We start from the raw sequence: 18,816 nt of genomic DNA on the forward strand, positions 1-18,816 counted from the left end.
ATAGGTAGGTACACACCATAAACTATAAAGTTTCAAAAGTTTAGAGGCCACTATAACAACCAAATAAAACAGATTACCCAGTGACTTGAAATAAAAATCACTTTATTAACAATCCTAAATATAGTCAGTATGGTAGAGAGCTGACCTGGAAGCTAGGGAGACTTGGTTTCAAGTCCTGTCACTGACACATCTTAGCAGAATGTGACTCTGGCCACATCTCTTAAGCTCTCAACCCTTAGCAATTCGGTAAAACTGTGAGTTGCAAAGAAAGTGATGACTTGAATTGTAAGAGGGAGTTTCATCAACTGGGAAATCCCTGTACCAATGGAATCAAAAGTCCATTCAACATCCATAAATATATGGATAGATTCTTGGCTATACTAGTTTCTTTTTTTCATCTTCAAACATAGAATTTTTAATAACATGTCTCTGGACAATTCTTAGAGAAATAACTTGATAGAAGGATTTATTTTAATACTACTTTTAATACTACTGATTTGTTACTTTAAATTATCTGCCAAAGAAGAAAATGTACTTATTTGTCCTAGAAGGGAAATTTAAACTTTTTCCAATTAATTTGAAATTAAAATGAAATAGGTAAATTATTTTTCTTCAGAATTTCCCTGGTTCTCAATGCATTTTTTCATCATAAAAGTGAATCAGTATAAGAATATAAAAAGACTGTGTCCCAAATACTTAGATGGGTTTAAATAAATTTTAGACTAGACCTACAATATCAAGTTGTAAGTATTTTTTTAATTAAGAAAATATTGAAAACAAACCCTCAAGTCTGAAATGTTTTTTGTGAGAGATTCTTGTTTGCACAAATTACAGTTATTGTTTTGCAATGGTAGTGCAATGGAAGGCATGGATTATTGTCACTCAGTAAGAATTCTTAAGAGCTTGAAGTCTAAGAAATATATTATCAAGACTATAGTTCCAAAAAAGTTGTAGTCTCAGTTTATTTTTCTTTTATTCATTTGTTATGAAATGTTTTCTAGCATCTAGAAATGGTACGAGCCTATGTAAGAATTTTTTTTTTTGTTTCTTGGTTTGAACAATTTTAAATGGTATCTAAATTATTCTTTTATCCTAGGACTAGGAAGGATTCAAAAGTATTTCCTCCCTGAGATTGTACATTGGCATTATAGTGCTCTCTGTTAACTCCTATTATTTTGATTGTCTAGACAGATTTTCCAGGGGTATTTCTGAAAGAGCCAATACTCCCAAAACATTTGTGTGTGTGTGTGTGTGATGGGCTTAACCCAGTAAGTTGATCACTAGTTCAACTGGACAGGGCAGGTTTTCGCTGCTATGTTTTACATTCCTAAAAAAATGATTAGTATACTTTTGTTTGTTTTCTCCAATGCAGTCTGCTAAATCCCAAAACATACACACGCACACACACACACAGAAATAAAACTGTAAGGTAGTCACATGTTACAGATTTCAAGAACTCTTACTGTCTTTCTAATAATATGTTTGGCATATGGTTGGCCCTTGCTGCCTTATAATAAACAACCTTGCCTGTGCTTGAGGCAATTTGATCTTCCATTTAGGTAAGTGCTGTCCCAAAGGTCCAGAGAGGAGGGAAAGAATTTAGAAACCTCAAAATTAACTTCCATTAACACCTGGTCAATTCTTTCAGACAATAAATGGGAACTTTGGCAACTTTCCTAGTTTTCCAGAAATATCTCTGAGAGTGTGTATACATACACATGTACATACACAAAAGTATATGTATATATGTACATATATGTCACATTTCATGTCTTTAAGGGTTTTATTGATATTGATAATGAAGAGGATATGTAATAATCAGATTTCATATTGGAAACAACTGGATAATTATGAATTATAGAAACAAGAAACAAATTAATTTGTTCAATCAGCAGGATCAGTATCTTCACTTTCCCCCCAACATTATTCTTGTGATAAACAATGAGCTTTATTGGAATTATTAATAGGATTAGAAAATTTAGTGGTCTTACTTAGCACATTTATACCCAGAAAATGAAAAAAATCTAAATATATGAGTAAAGATCATTTTCATTCATGCATATATATCCACATATATACACATATCTAGTCATATATACACATGAATTTATAATGCATACAAATATATTTGATACTTTGGGGAATTTATATGCATATATAAATATGTCATGTATGTCAATATGTATGTAGATGCATATATGCATTTATGTATCATATATATTAGATATACACATAATTTGTAGCATATATTATATATATGAATATATATGCCCCAGAGTATCAAATATATTTAATGTTAGTTCTTAGCTCTTCAGCTCATTTGGTACAGATCCAAGAATAAAATGGCATTTTCCACGCTGCTTATGTATCATAAATGTTAAGAAAGATAATAACTATCCTATTGTTTTCCTGAGCAAAAGAACTAAAAGAAATCTGCCAAAAGAAAGGTTTGGACTAGATGACTCCCAAAGGTCTTTCCCACTATGAAATTCAATGAAACTAACTAGGCAAGGCTGAACCATGAAGGAATGGAATGTAGATCTATCAAAATTATTTTCTATGTCTCCTAATTTTTGATTCACTTTTTATAGTGTAAATATTTCCTCAAAAAGAGAAACAAACTATATTTTTGGGGGAAATTCTGATATAATTTTGTAAAGATTTGATTCTATCGGGAAAATACATATGGACTTGAGTTAAGGTAAGATTAACCTGGCCTGAAAGATATTTATTCCTATCTTTTTTTGAGAAATAATTATGCCATGTTTGGAAAATTGTTGTTGAGATTCTGTTGTAATATAGAAGTCATTTTTTATAGATATTTATATCCATAATGAGTTAAGAATTTCCCTTTAATAGATTTAATAGCTTTGAAATGACATTTAAATATAATTTCTTTCTTTTATAAATAATTAATTATTAATGGAGTTTAACCTGCCACTACTGGACATATACCAGGAAGATCCTGACCATATTGTCCTTCATACTATTTGGCTCCTTATTGCATTGTCCCTGCCAATCTCCCTAGGTTCAGAACTGGAGGTTAAGTAATGTATATTGTAGTTGTTTCTACTTCCCCCTTTGCTTTATCAACCACTTGCTGTGGAATACACTATATTGGTGCCACTGTATACCAGGAAGGGTTTGGAAATCCATCCATGGGATTCTCTCTCAGATTTGGAAAAGAAGGAATAATTGTCCTTTTCTGATTAGAATTATCCATTAGGCTTCTCTAGACCTTCATTATATGACTGACAGAGAAGTCTAAAATTATTGAGCAAAATATTTGAGTGTTTGTGAGTCTTGGATTCTACCAACAGTCTAGTGATGTTTTTGTGGTATAATGAGGTATAACTGATGTTTTGTGGTATAAAGGAATAAAATTGTGCCATAAGAAATGATAAATAACATGATTACAAAAAAATTGGAAAGACTTATGTGAAATGATGGGAAGTGAAATGAGCAGAACCATGAGAATGGTATACACAGTGACAGCAATAATATATGATGATCAAGTGTGAATGACAGCTGTTCCATTAATTGAGCACAACTTCTATACATTAAGGAAAGAGAAGACCCTAAGGAAAATGGATAAATATGGGTATTTTTCCCTTTCATTCTTTTTTTTCCCCTATATTTCGACACCCTTTTATCACCTTCCTCTGTGGTACCCTATGTCATCTTGTTGTTGATTGATTACCCAAAGACTTTTGCTTTCATGTCCCACTGAGTCTAGTTCTTACCCATGGCTTTGGGTTCCAAATTTAAGGATTAGTAACAATCATCTACCCTTCTTATTTCTACCTTCCTAATTAAAACTGTAATTTTCTCAGTCCCTCATAATCTCTGCCAGGTTTTAAGAGGAGTACAATTAGACTGAGTTATATATCCCATGATGTTAATGACTAATCTCCTCCTCCATACCTGAGGCATATTTCTTAAAGGACACCTTATTAACCCATATGCATCTCTAATTGGTGAATTTTAAAGCAATATGACAAAGTAATGAAATTCAGGCAGTTTGGGAAGTTGGACATGAGTAGGAAGAACTATTTGGGATTGTGCCTCTACTTCAGTTATATATAAGCCTGGCATTAATTAAGTAAATTTTCTCCTGTTGAAGTGTAATTCATTTTAATCTCAGAGGTAATACATTAATCTCTCATCAGTCACTAGAGCTTTAATGTGAGCTTGTTAATTATATATCTTTCACTCTAGCAGTTAGTTAAGATCAAGTTTTTTATAGGGACATGTGAAGTCCAGAGTATACTATATTACTGAAGGAGAACAAGTTTAGGTGGGTGGTCCTGAGAGAAACATGAAAGTACTATGTATGGGAGGAGATGAGATGTAAAATGTTTTCTTACCTGAGAGAAAGTAAGTGGAAATAGAATTGGAAAATGTTAACAATAAGTTACTACACAGAATTGGTTAAAATTAATCCTTTACCTTGCAGTAACAAATCAATACAGTATGAATAAATGAATGACTAAAGGACTTTAAGGAGATACCTTTCTAATAGGATAACTCAGTTTTATCTTGTGTAATTTCAAAATGATTAATATTTTTAGTTTATTTACTTTGGGCCTTGAAAATATTGGCTTCCTTGCTAAAAGAATATTCTTTATTTTTTGTAGAGAAGAATCTTAAAATCATAAGGATGAAAAATACTAAAATGCAAACTAGGTTAATTATTACAAATAGAGTGAATTCAGTCCAGAACCATAATTACAATTCCTTTTTTCAACAAGGGAAAATAACTTTAAAAGAACTAGAAATTCTGAGCAGTACTGACATCAAAATTCCAATGATCAAATGATGAAACATGTTCCCAACTTTCTGATAGAAGACATGAAGAGCAGAGTGGACAAGTGGACCAAGTTTGTTGCTGACATAGATAGTATAGAAATTTGTTTTGTTTTACTGTAGTTGTTTAAGATGAGGGCTTTATTTTTCTTTCATTGTCAATTATGTTCATTATATATGTTGTATTAGAAGATTTGATATGGATTTTCTACCTTTCTCAATCAGATAGGAAAGGTTTAAGAGGGTGGAATGAGAAAAGGTACAATTTAAAAAAAAACAAAATAAAGATTTTAAAACCAAGCAAGAGTTAGAAAAAATTACAAAATGTAAAATAAATAATTTTGATTACATTAAATTAAAAAGGGTTTGTACAAACAAAACCAATGCAACCAAAATTAGAAGGGAAGCAACAAATTGGGGAAAAATAACCTTCATAACAAAAACCTCTGACAAAGCTCTAATTACTCAAATATATAAGGAGCTAAAGCAATTGTACAAAAATTCAAGCCATTCCTCAACTGATAAATGGGCAAGGGACATGAATAGGCAATTTTTAGATAAAGAAATCAAAGTATCAAAAAGCAAATAAAAAAAAAAGTTTTACATCTCTTATAATTAGAGAAATGCAAATCAAAACAACTCTGAGGTACCACCTCACACCTAGCAGATTACTAACATGACAGCAAAGGAAAGTAATAAATGTTGGAGTGGTAAAATTGGGATATGAATACATTGCTGATGGTCTTGTGAATTGATCCAAACATTCTGGATGGCAATTTGGAACTATGCCTAAAGGGCTATAAAAGACTTCCTGCCCTTTGATCCAGTGTAATATAGAGGATGGCAGCATGGAATTCCTGCAAAATATAGGGTCAAGCCTCACCCAGAATTCCAGGGGTCCCCCCAGGAGAACTTTGGGTGAGGGGCAGTTGAGAGGTAGTTAAACAGTTCCTTTCTGGGAGTTGAGGTGAGCAGATCTTTCTGCTTGCTGCTCTTGACTTGGTGGTTCACCTGAGGGGCCATTGTGGCAAAAGACATTGTGGTTTCTACTCAGGAGTTAGCCTGTCAAGTAGGATTAGACCTTATCAGCATCAATATAACAATTATTTAGTAATATAGACATTTGAAATAATTACTATTAACCAAGAGAGCATGTTAGCTAAGTGCCTGCCACTCTCTCCTGGGGGGTGGGAGGGCAGCTTCAACCTGATAGATCAGAGCTTCCCATTACTTTTCCAAATCCTAATTACCCCCTCTTCCCTTCCCCTTTCCTTTCTGTCTTAATCAATATAAGCTTAATCATCAATATCTGTGCCTGGGAGTTATTTGAGGATACTCACTGTTCATTGTGGCCATTAGCTTGAATCCTATCAGTTCCCAGCTTAAGAAGTCAAGTCCCATCTCAGTCCTCAACATTAGGATAACTAGCTACTACTCAGTCCTCATTCAGACCTGTGGGGAATATAAGTTAAGAAAGGGAACATCATTAAATATTAGCCTCTGTTATATCTTGCTAGAAGAACCACAGCCCTGACTCCATCTTCAACTGAAGCCCAATTGCTTGGGGGGAGGAGTTTGAGGACAAGGAGTACCTAACCCCCTCCCTACTCACTCAAGCCTGTCAGTGTGGGAGGAGAGTGTCTTGGAGATTTCTGGCCCTGGCCTAACTATCTGCTTCCCAAATATTTCTGTTATTACCAACACAACATCCAGACATACCACTGCTAGGTTTATACCCAAAGGAGATCATAGGGAAAAAGACTTTTACAAAAATATTTATAGCCACACTTTTTGTTGTGGCACAAATATTGGAAAATTAGGGGATGTCCTATGATTGAAGAATGGCTGAAAAATTATGGAATCTGTTGGTGATGGAATATTATTGTGTTCAAAGGAATAATGAACTGAAGGAATTCCATGTGAACTGGATTGACCTCCATGAATTGATGCAGAGTTAAAGGAGCAGAACCAGTAGAACATTATACCCAGAGATGGATACACCGTAGTACAATGGAATGTAATAGACTTCTCTACTAGGGTCAATGCAATGATCCAGGACAACTATGAGGGACCTATGAGAAAGAACACTATCCACAGTCAGAGGAAGAACTGTGGGAGTAGAAACACAGAAGAAAAACAACTGGTTGAACACATGGGTCAATGGGAATATGATTTGGGATATAGACTCTAAACAACAACCCCAGTGCAATTATCAAAAATATGGAAATATTTAGAAAGAAAATTAGCCACATTCAGAGGAAGAACTATGGGAGGAGAAACATAGAAGAAAAACAACTGCTTGAACACATGGGCTGTTGGGGATGTTATTGGGGATGTAGACACTAAATGATAACTCTAGTCCAACTATCAATAATATGGAATTAGGTCTTGATCAATGATACATGTAAAACCCAGTGGAATTGTGCATTGGCTAAGGGAGTTCAGGGGGGATTGAGGGAGAAGGAAAGAACATGAAATATGTAACTAGGAGAAAATATTCAAAATAAAAAATAATTTTAAAAATATGGAAATAGGTCTTGATCAAGGATACATGTAAAAAACACAGTGGAATTGCACATTGGCTTTGGAGAGGGTGGGGAACTTTTGGAGGGGGGAAAGAACATGAATCATGTAACCATGGGGAAATTAAAAAATAAAATTTTAAAATAATAATAATCTTTTAAAAAAGTTAGTTTTAGCCATAACAGAAGGCCTTACAGGGAAGGCTGTTCTTGGAGAGGAGAGCATTGTGCTTTGATGCTGGGAATGTCAGCCTAGGTACAATTGCAACATGTAACTGAGAAAAGACAAGTAGCAGAGTTTTTGTTGTGGAGGAAACATGACCTTTAAGAAAAAAAAAGTTCCTCTATATATTAGCATCTCGAGGCAAATTTTCTTTTTCACCAAGTTAATTGTGGCTCTCATTGAATATGTAATGCCTCTAGAAAAAGATGTCCACACAGTTTCTTCTTTAATGATATCAGTTGTGAATGTTTTTCCTAGCACTAAAGCAACTCATGATGTTTTAACATGTTTAATATTTTGTAAGAATCATTCATTATATGCATTTTCTTTTCCTCAACTAATTCTCATATTGAATTGTTACTTCACCAGTCTAGTAGCTGAGATAGGTAGATGGCTCATTGCTTTAAGCATCAGATCGGGAGTCAAGACGACTTTAGTCTGTGTTTAAAATTCACTAGTTCTTTCTCCGAAGGCAGATACTATTTTTTACCTTGAGCTTTTTGGTGTGTGGACCCAATAATGAAAAGTACTGGTCATTATTCTGTATTTTGAAATATTTAGCTCTATCAGTCCAAATTTTGCTTAGACTCAGTCTTGTAACACACATCCTTAATTCATAATATTTTCTCTAAATGAAAGAAACTTCTACTTCTGGCAGCCAAGATGGAAGAGTAAGGAAGGTTCTGCCATTGCCCAAGACTACCTATAAATAATCACAAAAAGCTTCAAAACAAATTTTGGAGTGGCATAACCAAACCCCCCCCCCCACACACACACAACAACAACAACAACAACAACAACAACAACAACAACAAAAACAACAACAACAACAAACAAATGACCGAGCATTTCAGCCAAATAAAACATGGTGGAGCAATAGGAAAAACCTATTTGCTCTAAGAATTAAGAGGGAAGAATAGTAGAAGTAATATGAGAAGCAAACAAGCACAGGCTGAGGAGTGTAAAGAGGGGTTTAGTGCAATCACATACTGAGGAGTATGAGAAGTAGATATAGAAATCTATCTTACCCTTAAGGAAGTAAGAAGCCAAAGGGTAATCAGAAAAGGAGGGACAGACAAAAGGGATAGTGAATTTAAGGAGGTGGAAGTGAGAAGCAAAAACATTTGTGAACTGGGGAAGACTGAAAGAAAAGTAATAGAAGGGTAAACAGGGATAAAATAATATGAGGGAAACACAGTAATTAAAACTGTGAATGTGAAGGGGATGAACATACCCTTAAAATGGAAAAGCATATCAGAGTGAATTAAAAGCCAGAGTTCCACAATATACTGTCTACAACAAACACATTAAAGGAGACACACACAGAGTAAAGGTAAAAGGCTGGAGTAGAATCTATTATGATTCCGCTAACATAAAAATAAGTAGGAATGGCAATTATGATATCAGACAAAGCAAAAGTAAAATATGATCAAATTGAAATAGATAAGGAAGGAAAATGCTTTTGAAAAATGATATTATAGGCAATGAAGCAATATCAATATTATACATATATGCATCAAATTGCCTAGAATCCAAATTCCTAAAGGAAATGTTGTGTGAATTATAAGAGGAAATAGACAATAAAACTATATTAGTAGGGGATATTAACTTTCCCCTCTCAGAATTAGATAACTCTAACAAAAAAATAAACAAGAAAGTAATTAAGGAGGTGAATAGAATTTTAGGAATGTTAGACATGATGACTTCTGGAGAAAATGGAATGGGAATAAAAAGGAATATGCCTTCCTTGATAGCACATGGTACCTTTACAAAAGCTGATCACGTAATAGGAAATAAAGCCTCACAACCAAATACAAAAAGAAAAAAAAAACAAAAAGATTAAATGTATCCATTTTAAGCCATAATTTTTTAAAAATTATACTCAACAAAGGGATAAAGAAAAAATAAAACTCAATATTAACTAGAAACTAAATAACTTTATCCTAAATAATGAGTGGATCAAAAAACAAATTACGGAAATTTAACAATTTTGTTAAAGAGAATGACAGAAAGAAGACAATATAAGAAAATTTGGGGGATGCAGCCTAAGTAGTACAGAGAGGAAAAAAAAACTATATATATATATATATATATATATATAAGCCATATAAACTATTTTGAAAAATAGCTAAGGAAGTAACTCTACCAAATTCCTTCTTTGACACAAATATAGTGTTGATATCTACACAACAAAGAAAGAAAAAAAACAACAAAGGAGACTACAGACCAATTTCCCTAATGCATACTTAAATTTAATTTAATTATTTTTAAATTTTAAGTATGTTTCCGTGGTTACATGATTCGTTTCCATTTCCTCCATCCTCCCAGAGACAACGAGCAATTCCATTAAGTGCTACTAACAGCAATACAATAACGCACGACAATTCTGAGGGACTTATTGAAAAGAATGCTATCCACCTCCAGAAGAGAAAGAATTTTGGGAGTGTAAATGCATATCAAAACATATAATTTATCCCTTATTTTATATGGGTATATGTTTTGGGGTTTTGGTTTTATAAGATTATTCCCTTACCAAAATTAACAACATGGAAATATGTTTTGCTGGATAATAATGTATAACACAGATTGAATTGCTTTTCATCTCCAGGAAGGAGGAAGGAAGAAGGGAGGGAGACAACATGAATCATATAACTTTGGAAAACTTATGTGGAAATTTGTTATTGAAACAAAAGAAAGATAAGACATTAAAAAAGAATGCCCATTATTCCCATTACTATTCAATATCATACTAGAAATTCCAACTATAGCAATATGAGAAGAAGAAATTGAAGGAATTAGAATAGTGAGTGAGAAAATAAAGACAAAATTTTTTGCAGGTGATATGTTATACTTAAGAATACTAGAAAAAGAACAAAAAGGACTAATTGAAGCAATTAACAACTTTAGAAAACTTTCAGGATGTAAAATAAACCCACAAATCATCAGCATTTCTTTATATTACCAATAAATTTCAATAGCAAGAGATAGAAAAAGAAATCTCAAAGTAACTGTGGACAATATAAAATATCTTTGATAACTCCTGCTACAAAAAACCAAGGAACTATATGATCACAAAAGATATTTTTCAAATATGAAAAAAACAGTTTTCAAAGAATTACAATCATATCTATGGAGGTGGGAGGTGAGGAGGGAAAGAATATGAATCATTTAACTGTGAAAAAAATTTAATCAATAAAAAAATTAATCTCTAAACAACTGGAAAGACAATTGTTCATGGTTAGGCTGACAATTCTATCTAAATTAATTTGCCTATTCAGTGCAATATCAAAGTACTGAAAATTATTTCATTGAACTAGAAAAAATAATAAAATTCATCTGGATGAACAAAAAGCCAAGAATATCAAGTAATTAATGAAAAAGAAATACAAAGGTGACTTTGTTGCACCAGATCTCAAACTATTATAAAGCAACAATCTGGTTCTGGCTAGGAAATAAGGTAGTGGATCAATAGAGTAGATTAGGCACTCAACCAGAAGTAGTAAATGACATTAGTAACCTCATGTTTGATGATCCAAGCTTTTGGAAGAATTTTCTGGAAAAAGAAGAAAATAGTATGGCAAAAAGTAAGCACAGACTAGCACCTCATGCCACAAACATAGATAATGTCAAAATGCAAAAGTCGATTTAGAAATGAAAGGTGATGCCTTAAACAAATGAGAGAAGCATTCTTCACTTTATTTCCTCTATGAATTTTTCTCCAGTTTAAACTATGTGTGCCTTCTTTCACATGATGAAACATGGGGAAATTATGTGATAGCACATGTACAACCTATATCATTATTAGCTGCTCTCTCTTTAGGAGGGGGGAGGCTTGGAACAAAGGGGACAACATGGATCACAAAAGATCAGAAAATGATTAAGAATTGTGTCAGTATGTAATACGGAAAAAATAAAACTGAAAGAATTTTCGTGATTAAGTTTCCAACTTGTCCCTTAAGTGCACTTTCATTTTGCTTGTATTTTTATCCCCAGGGTTTAGTATAGTGCCTGGTGTGAATTAAGTACTTAATAAATTCTTGTGAACTTACTCTTGACTGAAAATTATCAAAGATGGACTTTGATCCCTGAATTTTATTAGTCTTAGGAAATAGTCTCTTTTGTTGTTTGTTTTATTTGTTTGTTATTCCTAGCCCTTAGCTCTTACTAAAGTTTTTATTATTTTCATGAATTGAACTGTTCATTTTCATATCCTGTATACGTGACATGGGATTTCAACAAAACTCTTGAGTCTTTTCATATTTCAATAAGCTGTTCTGGGCATGCCCTGTTTGGGTAATAGGGAGGTCTATATCTCTAACCATAAGTGTGAAATTAATTCTTTTAACATATATCTGAAATACATATTCCCTTACAAAAGCTTCTGTCTTACACTATGTAGATTCACTTCTATGTGCTACGAAAGGTAACTTCTCTATCAACAAAAATGATATCTTCCTGGAAAAAAAACAATAAAAGATTTTCTGAATCTTGGTAACATCTTGCATATACAAATTTCCAGCATATATATATATATTTTTTTTTCTTTTGGGACTTTAGGTCTTTATGGAAGAACTTCACCATTCTCTTATAGCAACAACTTCTCATAGCTTTGAAAACTCCGGCCCACATTCTGGATTTCCTTCCGTTCTGTTAGAGGCTTTTTTCTTCCTTTGCTTTCCTCTTGAAAGTTTTCTTTTAGTAATGCAGGGAATATGTCATCCTCACCAACAAAGTGGAGACAATTAATCACTTAGACTACAGTCAATGATACACTTTCATATTAAAATAGAGATTAAAGTATAATTAAACAGGCTAACTCTAAAAGAATATATTTAGCAGATATAAAATAATCTTTGTTGCGGTGGTAAATGTTCCATAAGCTTAACTTAAGGCACTTCTAGGGTGTGTGATGGAAAAGAGAGGGGGAGTTAAGTCAAAAGCAACAATTTAGTAAATGCCTTAAACATAAACACCTATTTTGGTTTTTTTAGGCTTTTCCTCTCTTCCCACTGGTGTTAGTCACCATCCCACAGTTTCCCTTTCATGTCACAGACTGTGTGCTCACTCAGAAAAGAAAGAAATGTCTGTCCTGATGCTGTCATCACTCTAAAAATAGCTATCCTTGTCTACTTTGAAACAAAAGTGTAGTCAAATGATATTTTCTTAATGTGGCCTGTGTTGTCTGATTAAAATGGCCAGTATTAGGAGGAAAAGAAAATCATCATCTTAAGCTACTAAAATTTCACTTTTTTGTTTGTTTCTCTACAAAATATTCCCTATATGTGTCTGTGAAGGATAAACCCAATCAGTTTAGTAATGTGGAGTTCAATGGAACCTCTTTTCATTTCAGATAAACTTCCAAAGGGATGTTTATTGTTACCACGCATGCAAATAGTATACTAGATGGGGAAACAACTCAGGATTGTTATTCTACCTATAAACAAAATCTGTGTTGTTAGAATCTATTTTATTCTAAGACTAGTGCTATCCATCAAAGTAAAATTAAGAGACATGTCACCATAATTTATTTTTGGCCAGCTCTTCATCCCATGTAACTAGAAGTGTCTCTTCCCATAGACCGTGAATCTGTCCCAAGTGAAAAGTTGACAGCTCATCATGCATTTTGCCATTCCTAGGCATTGCTTTCTCTGTAAAAAGCCACAATGTCAGCTGTAGTGGTTATATGAGATGAGGGAGTTTGCTGCTTATATATTTAACAGATTTTCATAACAGAGGAGTTCTTTAAGATGCTCATGAAAACTCTAACTCTTGTTTAACAGATCTGCTTATAGTTATCATGTTACTGAGCAAAAAAAAATGTAGAAGCTTGTTAAATTTACTCCCCTACACACACACACACACACACACACACACACACACACACACACACACACACACACACCTCTCCAGGAAAATGATCCATTAAAGTTGAAGTGATCATTGGTTTTGTCTGACTATTGCAGAACTTTTAACAAATCCTTTAAAAAATGAAGATTTCAATCAAGGACTATCCTAATAATAATATGAAGCAGTCTTGCATCTGCAAATGATCTCTGAATTAAAGAAAGTAGATATAAAAATATCGACTATCACAATAAAAAACTAAATGAAAATATACTTTGGTTTTTTTTAAACTACCTTATTCATTCCAACATTTCAAAAATAATTTTCTCTTGAATTCTCCCTCGTTTTCTCTCACCAATCCCTACCCCAATATGGTAAGCTTTTTTGATATAGATTTTGCATATAAAATATTTTTACATATTAATCCTTTTGTGGAAGAAAACAGAAACATATAAGTGAAAAAAGTTTTCTTTTGCTCTAAATTCAGATGCTATCAATTCTTTCACTGGAAGCAAAAGGCATTTTTTATCACAAGACCTTTGGGGATGGTTATGAATCATTATTCACAGTTGTTCATTGTACAATATTGCTATCACTGTTTACAATGTTCTTCTGGTTCTGCAGCTTCACTCTGCTCTAGATCACATCTTCCCAGGTTTTTCTCTGCTTCTCCTATTCATCTTTTCTAACAATATAGCTGTATTCTATTACAATCATATGCTATAACCTACTCGACCATTACTCAATTGATGGGCATTCCCAAACTTTCTAATTTTTTTACTCCACAAAAAGAACTGCTTAATTTTTTTTAAATATAGGTCTTTCCCTTTTTTGTTTTTTATTTCTTTGGGATACAAACCTAGTATTAGTATTGCTGAGTCAAAAGGTAGATTCTGTTTTGTAGCCCTTTGGACATAGGTCCAATTTGCTCTCCAAAATGGTCAGATCAGTTCACAATTCCTCCAACATTGTGTTAATGTCTCCATTTTTCCATATCCCCTCCAAGTTTTGTCATTTTCCTTTTCTTTCATAATAGTTAATCTGATAGATATGGTGGTACCTCAAAGTTGTTTAAAATTATATTTCTCTTATTAATTGTGACTTAGAGAATTTTTTCCCATGACTATAGAGTTTTAATTTCTTTGTCTGAGGACTACATGTTCATATCCTTTGATTATCATCTGAGGAATGACTTATATTCTTATACATTCCACTCATTTCTCTTGAGCCTTGTGAGAGTCAAAATTTTTATTCAACATGTCTTTTCATTCAGAGATGGGGATGTATAAGTTCTCAGTTCTTCCAAGATGGCATGATCTAAGGAGAGGTGTGTTTAATACTCTCTCAGCCTACGCTCTGACCTATGAACAACCATGAGTGTCCATCCTCTGCTCTCCTGTGGCCACAAGAGCTAATGTGTGCTAAAGTTCCTCCTCAACCTGAGACTATGCCCCCAAAATGCAACCTGGATCTGCTTATGGGAAATGAGACAAGAGTCTTGTACCTAGAAACAGGAAAGGGACTCCTGTGTTCTCTTTCTGAGCAGTTTTCCAAAATTCCTTCCTATCTGATGCTGACATCTCAGGAAGCTTTTGCTGTTGATTCAACTGTCCCTTAGACTTGCTGGCATGATAGGGATTGTCTTGGCATGCTGTTTTATGTTCGGTTTTCCTCCCCAATTCAATAGATCCTTTGAGCGGACCTTTTAAGATGTTTTGGGCCGACAAATTTCATCCTGTCTTTTTATGGGTTATGCTGCTCCAAAACTCATTCTGAGGCATTATATTATTATTTTGAGGATAATTTAGTAGAGATCAAGTGGATCTCTGTCCCTTCTCCACTATTTTGGCTGAACTCCAAAAACATATTTCTTAAAGTCATAATATATGCCAGGACATGTGCTAAGACCTAGAGGTAGAAATATGAAAGTGAATATGACATCTGTCCTTAAGGATCTTACATTTTAATAGGGATAGACCTCATAATTGAGGAATGTCCAGAATTATAATTTGAAAAGTTCCAAAGATTATAAATGCAATCATAAGAAAGTAAATTGAAATATCCTTTCTAGTGGAGATTGACTTAATTTTAGAAAGCAGGTGGTGGGAGAGGGAAAGGGTGGCAAAGAGAATACCTGCAAAGTGGCTGGGAAAGAGATTCCTGAGGAACAAGACAAAATCATAGTGGGAGTTAGCCTGGTGTGAAAAAGTGGGCTCTTGTATAACATTGACTAATCAGGAAAAGGGGTCCCTAGTGTGGAAGGTTTGGAGATGAAAGTCTTAATTTATAGTATGGCTTCTGGTCTGAGCATATTAATTATGTCATATAATATCTTTTAAACAAAATAAATTAATACTATATCACATAGAGCCTTTGGGCACAATAATATTACATCAATTTCAAAATATCATGAATAAACAACATAGGTTTTCCCAAAGAGTACATCATGATTATTGACTTTTCTTTTTTTAATTCTTTATTTCCCCCCAATTATATGTAAAAACAATTTTAACATTCACAATTTTGTTTTAAATTTCAATTTTAAAAATTTCTTCTTTCCTTTTCCCTTTACCTCTACCTGCTCCATAATGTAATAAGCAATCTGATGTTGATTTTACGTGTAAAACATTGTAAAACATTTTTTCTATATTAGTTATTTTGTGGAAGAGACCTAAAAGAGAAGACATAAGAGAAGGAGAAAGAAGAAAGAAGAAAGAAGAAGAAAGGTGTAATAGAATGTATTTCAGTTTGCATCCAGACTCTAGCAGTTATTTCTCTGGAGGTAGATGGTATTTTTCATCATAAGTTTGTGAGACTGTCTTGGATCACTAAGTTGCTGAGAATAGCTAGGTCATTCACAGTTTCTCATCATACAATATATAATGTTACTGTGTATAATGTTCTGGTTCTGCTTATTTCATCTTGGATCAATTAATATAAGACTTTCCATGTTTTTCTAAGTAATCCTACTTGTCATTTCTTATAGCACTATAATATTCCAACACAATCAAACGTCACAGATTGCTTAGTCATTTTTCAATTGATTAACATCCCCTCAGTTGTCAAGTCTTTGCTAAGTTTTGGGTATTCTTTAATTTATTTGTGTTTCAATTTGACACCATCATATCTCCAGTAATGTATGTTTTGGGAAGGAGGAGCATCATAGAACATGATCATCTCTGATAATTTGAAGTTGAAAATCACTCAAAGACAAATTGAAAAGAACTCTTTGGATCAAGAAGGTGGCAATATATTATAAACATGAAATTATAAAGAAATGGCATAAAATATGTCATCAAAGAAATGTATTTAGAAAATGAAAACAAATTGGTCTCATGAATAGATCAAGGAATACCAAGTAAGAAAGCCTCATGTTCCAATAGTTTCCTTACAAATGTCAAGAGATCTTGAGGAAGTCATCTAGAGTTATTCACCCTTTGGAAAATTTATGGACAAGAACTACCTGCAATGTCCAGTCATGCATGAATTTTAATATGCACCTTTAGGAGGGATAACTACATCTATTAGATTACAGATCCATTGGAGAACATTTGGTGCAGAAGACTGATTTCAACTCTTTTGCAAAGATGCAATTGTACATTTTTAGAAAGTTGCTCCGTTAAATGCTATCATATAATATAATGGTATAGCAGAATCAAACCGGGAAATGGCAGCTTATTAGAAATTACGTACTGTTGTATTACATATGTATAGGTAAATATTTTTATTACATTTGTATAACTTTTAATTATTATAATATATTCAATTTTTCAGTGAGGAAGAAGAAAATTTGCACATGTCAATGGGGTTTGTTTCTTTTTTCTACTCTTCGAAATGAAATGTTACATATAACTTTTGTTTTTACATTGCCTAAATTTTCTCCTAAATATTTGTCTCTCTTCCATCCCAGAGAGCTATACCTTGAAAGAAAGTTACAAAAATCATCACAAACAACATTAAAAAAATATGACAATACTGCAATGTTCCACACCAGTGGACCCATTCCCCTTCACATCTCCAGATCATGACCTTATTTTATGACATGATGGAAAATTATCTAGTCATAAAGGGGTTTCTTTTAAAATATAAAATCCCAATAAAAGTAACAACTACTTTGATTTGTCTTAGCGGAAAAAAGAAATCTGGGTCATGCAGAAGCATAATTATTTATATGTATAATGAAGTGTTTTATGTCTGAAGTAAGAAAAAAACCAAAGTAACTTGTTAAATCATCAAAGGAGGGAGGGGGGTAAGTGTTTTCTCAAACTCCTACACACAGCTGTTACCAAAAACCTTCATAACATTTTAATCACTTAGGGGTGCATGGAGACCTATCACACATCCTAATTTTCTCTATTTTACTTAATCTCTTGTGAAAAGATGATTTTTTCTTGTTTTCCTGTGATCGTTTTCCCCTTAATATTGCAGGCAACATGCAAGAAAAGTAGGGCTCAGTCTTCCTGGTAAGTTCCTGTCACTCTAGGGAACAACACTGGAATCCAGAAGCCTTGAAACTTCAAATCTTCTTTTAGGTCACCAAGAAAAAGCAACATTACATTTTTAGATTAAATATGGCTATTCTTATAGACTTTTTTCAATAACCTCCAACACTTTTTTTTAAATTCTCATCTTCTGTCTTGGAATCAATATTATGCATGTGTTCCAAGGCAGAAAGGAGGTAAAGCCTAGGCAATGGGGGGTGGGGTGGGAGTAAAGTGATTAGAATTCAGGACTACCCAGAACACTTTTAAATGCAGTCTAAACAAAATTAAAAAATACTTGGGAAATATTTAATAAAACAAATTAAAATATAATAGATATAGATAAAAATTATTTACAAAGTCAGTATATAGCTTTCAAAAGCCTTTAGGCATATAAGAATGAGTGAAAATGGTCCCCTTCTATTTGATGTAGATACTTTTGATATAAGAGATCACAGTTCTTGATAAATAAAAATAACAGATAGAATTAATATCAGCTATAACTATCTTGTATTGTTCCCAGATAGGAATGTATGATGTAATCTAACAAATCTTGATTGTGCCATAGATTTAGAGCTAGAAGGGATTAACTAATCATCTCCATCATACCTTTTATTTTAGATATAACTAAAACTCCAAGAGGTTAGATTAGCTGGCCAGGATCACAGAGTTATTAAGTGGCAGGACCATAATTTTTGAACCTAGCTTCTCTGACTTCAACCCCAGTATCCTGACTCCTACTCCACCTTACAAATAGAAGATGATTCTTTAAGAGGTAAGAATTCTGAGATGAAGAAATAAACCAATGCCTATTAATGTCAATAAAGGAGCATCTAGTTGGTGCAGTGGATAAACCATTGGGTCTAAAGTCAAGAAGGCCTCACTTCAAATCTGGTCTCAGATACTTACAAACTGTGTTACTCTGATCAACATTTTTAAC

This window comes from Gracilinanus agilis, chromosome 5, assembly GCF_016433145.1.
Source record: "Gracilinanus agilis isolate LMUSP501 chromosome 5, AgileGrace, whole genome shotgun sequence".
In the NCBI taxonomy this organism is placed as follows: Eukaryota; Metazoa; Chordata; class Mammalia; order Didelphimorphia; family Didelphidae; genus Gracilinanus; species Gracilinanus agilis.